Below are 5,688 nucleotides of genomic sequence, written 5' to 3'. Positions count from 1 at the left end.
CTTCACTCCATCATTCTTCCTATGCCATAAACCAAAGTCTATTGTTCCTCTAAGGTGTCTTAAAACATGATTTTCTCCTTTCTAGTGAAGCTTGGTAGGCTCCACCATAAACTAGCTAAGATGGTTCACTACAAAACAAATATTGGGCCTTGTGTTCACCAATTACATCAAGGAATCCACCAACTATCTGTAGATAGTGCCATCTATTGCCTCACTTGTAGAAGCATCCACTTTCCTCAACTAGTACCAAGAGGAGTGTCCATGGGTTTGCAAGCTTGAATATGGAATCTGTTATCACAAAATCTGACCCTGATAGGCTACTCATCAAGTAGACTCTGAGTAACTCTTTCAAACCAATCTTTTGGTTGAGGCTTAGCCTCCTCAACCTGAGAGGGCTCTCTCAATAGGTTTAAGATTTTTGATTAATGATTAGATGGCTAACTCTAGAAATAAAAATGGACAAAAATGTATAACTGGTTGAATCAAAGATTTAGCAAACATCTATTGGGCTATGGAGTCAAGATAGTCTTCAACAAAACATCATAATCAGCTAAACATGGAAGTCAAGGCACTTGGAGTTTAGGTTTATAAGTGAAACAATAACATAGTGAATAAACACAGTTTACAAGCATGTGAAGGAAGTTAGAGCATTTTCTAATGAATTCTAAGTAACACATGCTCATACCACTACAAATAAGTAATTGAAAAAGGCCATAGAAATATCAAACACATAAACCCCTTGTGAATCTTGAGTAGTAAAACTGATCTCTGTATTAAGTTTGAAAAACACACAGTCTACTACAATAACACAACTTCTTTTGCTAATCAAATTGTCCACCCTAAGGAATTAGATCTCATGCTTCATATAGAGTTTTTACAACCTTGGATTCTATGATCCATCCTTAGGAGAATTCGAATTTCTAAAATTGACACCTATCTACTCATAAAACAAACTTCTTAATTACAAACTGACAACTAACTGTCTTTTAGGAGTCCTAATACAAATAGGAGTGAAATTCTAAAACATGTTTCAACAACCTTATCTATGACTTAAATACATTCTTTGATAGCTGCTAATCCATATCTTCGACCATTATGATGCCTCCAGCACTATTACAAACCTTGCTGATTCATGACCTAACTGTCCCAAAAAACAAGGAGACAGAGTTCCTCCTTTTTAGCCCTTAATCCTTTATGCTTATCTTCGAGCAGTTTTGCTGGCATTGTTGCTGTAGCCTCTCTTCAGATTTTTTTAACTGTATTTCTAGGTCTTCAACCTGTCTCTTCAATCTCCTGTTAGTAGCTCTCAACTGAACATTCATCATCCTTACAAATCTGGCTTCTTTAATTGCAGGTACAGTCCAAGTAAAGTACTGAGCTTCACTGCTGACTATTTCTGGTTTGGAAACTTTTTCAACTTCCCAGAGAGCCTTTATCCTTTTGAAATCTGTCTTCTCAACAACATGCCTTCTTTCTCTCTTCCTTAGTCTAGAAATTTCATTATTAGCTGCTCTTAACCTTTCTTCCATTTCTTCATAACTGGTTTTTTCTGTTTGAGTGGAAAAAACTCTGTTTTTGTCAACTTCAGGTATTTGTGATGAATGGTCTATCAACTCTTCCTGAACAATGGAAGCTTCCTCTGTTTTCTTTAACTCAATATTGGACTCTTGCATCTTTTTAGATTGCCTAGTTAAAGGCTTTCTAGGCTTGAACACAAATGCTGCAACCTCATCCTCAAATTCCAGTTTCTTAGAAGATTTCATCTTCTTCGATTTTCCTTCATCAGATTTTATGAAATCTGCCTGCACCAAAGGGGATTCTTCAATATCAATGGCTCGTAGAATATCATTTAAATTACCTTTTAAGTCTGGATTTTCTCCTGAGATCACTGATTTACCCTTTTCCTTTGCAATTTGACTTCTCGTGAATCTCCTTTGAACTGGTTTGTTAGCTGACTGTTCTTGTGTCATTTCTTTAACTTCAGCTATCTTTTCCTTTGTAGATTGAGGAGTCTCAAGAATAACCACTGATGCTTTACTCACTTGCTCTTTCACCTGCTTTCTAGGTTTCAGCTTAACAAATATTTTTGACCTGGTCATTACAGGCTTACTAATTTGTGCTGGTGGAGTTTCTTTAGCCTTAGGGTTAATGCTTGTATCTTTATTTTCCATTCCAAAACCACATAAAAACAAAAATGAAGACCATTATCTGTTTATCCTTTTGAGTTCATGTAAAACTATCAGTTTAATTAGACCATGATGAAAAAGGGAAGTTTCATATCCTTGAGATTTCATTTTCACTTTATCTGCCCTCTTAATTATGCTTCAATATAGGAAGAAAGGAAAATATAAAGAAATCATACCAGTAAAATGCAACAGGAGTTTAAAATGATATGAATATACTTTATGATATCTTCCCTCACAGGTAAAATACCTTTGAATGTTGAAGAGCAAGTTGGCATAGATGTCTTTGATGTAGTTCCTTGGAATTGCCTTGGTTAAGTCTGTTCCTACAAACTCTGGCTTCAGAAACACTTTACATGGTTCCATGTCAAATATGAAGTTTTTTAACCATCTATCTTGCCCCCCTAGGAATCTCTGTCACCAAAGCTATGATCTCAGAAGTAATTGGCAAGTTTAGGATTCCAATTTTTGTGTCTGAGCTAGTGAAATGTAGGGAAAACTCCTTTGTCACCTGAGTGTGTCCTCCCTGCAATTTTTCACAAAATTTCCAACATCCCGTTTTCTTGAACGCTTCCATTACTGATTTATCTCTGGCTAAGACCTTGGTGCTTTCAGGCTCTATTCTTAAACAATGACCAAACCTGTGACTTTTCCTTTCTTCTGTCATCTTTGCCTTTGAATTCCTGTAACAAATCAGCCTCGCTTGAATTTCTGTTTATCAGCCTCGCTTGAATTATAGATGAGAGAAGCTTTGGTAAGAGATTACCATAAGCTTATCATTCAAAAACAGTCTGTTTGAGTGTTTGCATGCAAACTGCAATAAGAAACCAGCCAGCCCTTTCGAATTTGAAATCACCTATCATGATGATGCCTACATTTGAAATGGTGGATTTGGATGGTTCTATGCTTAAGAACTGACTCTTAGCTGACACCTAATAATGAAAAATTAACGGAATTTTAACAAATTGATGTTTTGACAAGACTGCCTATGAATCCACGCTTTCGTAGTGTGCTTAGTGTATTTTCAGGGAAAAGTGCTACGAAAAGAGCAGCATTTTCGTAGCACAAAACAGACCTTTTACACTGTCTGTGCTATGAAAACGTGGTTTCGGGGCTAATTCCAAAAAATTTTCAAAATGGTTTAAGATATGAGTTCTAAACAGAATGTGAGACTTCTAAGACAAGGGATAAGGTTGTTAAACTTTATTTGCATATGAAAATGAGACTTTTGAGACTCTTAACCCATCACCTACCCATTAAAACATAAAATGACTTAACACCTATCTAGGACCAATGACTAGGAACAATGTAAACTGTTCAGGTTTAGAAAAAAAAACTTTTATGGTGATAACGGAATCTTTGAAGGATTTCAAAGGTATACTTCCCCAATCCAACAAATATCTCTCCATCTCCCTTCCACACCTATAAGTCAAGGAATTAATACATCAAACCCATATCATTCATCTCAAACTCTCTTGCAAGATCCTCCTTGCAAGACTGGATCAACCTCTCATCTCCTGTCATTATCAAATCATTCACATAAAGGACTAAGATGAGAAGACTACCATCTACCATAATGTAGTAGAGATTGGAATCTTCTTCATTGTTAGTGAAGCCCAATCCACTAATATAGGAATATATGTGAGTGTACCAAGCATGAGGTGTTTGATTGAGACCATAGAGGGCTCTCTTGAGCCTAAACACATTTGTGTCCATACTAAATGTCTTAACCCCCTAAGTATGTTCAATGTAGATCTCTTCCTTAATCAATCCATTGAGTAAGGTAATCTCAACATCCATTTGGTGGATCCTCCACCCAAACTATGTTGCCAATGCAAGTATGGCCCTTATAGATGAGTATCTCACCACAGTGGAAAATGTCTCCTCATAATCAATCCCCTCCACTTGTGAGAAGCATTTGGCCACAAATCTTTCCTTGTACTTCTCAACACTTCCATCAACTGCATGTTTCACCTTATACACCCACCTAGAACCAACGACTGACTTGTTCTATGGTCTAAGCACAATCTCCCAAATGTTGTTCTTCATGATGGAGTCATACTCCTCCACCATGGAATCTGCCCACACTTGTTGGGAAACAACCTCTTCAAAGGAGGATTGATCAGAATAAATTAATTTGGTCAAAAGTGAAATATATCTTGTACATATGTCTGGTGATCTCCTTTATCTTCACAAGGAGCTAGGAGCTCTAACCTGCTCTTGAGCTTCTTGCACCAACTGGTCAACCATCATGGTCCTCTTCCTCCCTTCTTTAAAAAGCTTTGTGTGAGTGGGTGCCTCCACTCAATCTTCTCTCTACTCCTCCACATGTTCTTGCTCCACATCATCCTCCTATAATTTCCTATTTCTTTTGAGCAAGATTTGACTCTATGGATTTGATTGAGGATCCTCCTTTGGAGCTAGAAGCCCCTCCTAAGGTGGTATGCTCAAATCTCACTCTAGAGAACTCCTCATGGATTTATCCTCATTAAATATCACATCCCTCTTGATCATTTTCATCTTGAGTGAGGGCATGTACACCTGGTAAATATGAGGTGTCTCTATGTATCCTACAAAGATCCCCCTCTCTGCACTAGGCTCCAACTTTTCCCTGCTATCTTTGGAGACTTGAAAATAGGTTATGGATCCAAAAATGTGAAAGTGGGAGAAATCTAGCTTCCTACTAGTGAAATCCTCTTAAGGTGTAATCATTCCAAGAATTTTTTGAGGGCTCCTGTTCTGCAAATAAAATTTTTCTTGCAAGCTTCTTCCCACAAGGATAGTGGCAATCCCTGGTCATGCACCATGTTTGTAGCAACTCCTACAATGCTTATATTTTTCCTCTTTGCAAGCCCATTTTTTTTATGGGTTGTGGGGTGCAATAAATTCTCTTCTAATACCATTCTTAACACTTTTTCTCCAAATCCTCCAAGTTAATATTTCACCTGACTGAATTGGGATAGGTATTGAACAATAGTTTCTTTATTCATTCAAATGTTCCTAAGCATATCTCTCAATGCCAACTTCTTAGCATCACTACTGCTTTCGAATAGGTCTGTGAGAGTTTTCCACATTGAAAAAGAGTTCTCATTTCCATGCAAATTTGAAACCACGCAGTCTCTGACTCCCTCCAGGATAATCCTCTTGGAGTTGTAGTTATTTTCTTCCACTGAGTCAATGGTTGTGCATCTAATGTTGTTGGTTTTCGAATATCTATTTTTGTATATTATAATAATCCTTTATCATGCAACACAACATCAAACTTGTGTTTCCAAGAACATAAATTCAAATTTCCCTCCAATGCATACTCAAGATTCAATCCATTGAAAGACATTGTTCTTGCACTCAAATTCTTTCACCACAAATTTGCTTATCAGAATTTCTTTGAGAGATGATTAGGAACCTAGTTTCTAAGTAGTTTTTAATAGCTTTGATACCATGTATAAATAACTCAAAATTTGCAGTTGCTAATGAAATCAATAGAGATAATTTTTTTCTACTAAAT

The sequence above is a fragment of the Pinus tabuliformis genome, chromosome 3_2 (assembly GCF_031772625.1).
Source record: "Pinus tabuliformis cultivar Carrire ecotype Pingquan chromosome 3_2, CPIR1, whole genome shotgun sequence".
Taxonomy (NCBI): Eukaryota; Viridiplantae; Streptophyta; class Pinopsida; order Pinales; family Pinaceae; genus Pinus; species Pinus tabuliformis.
The sequence above is the reverse complement of the archived record's forward strand: the minus strand, read 5'-3'. Positions refer to the sequence as shown.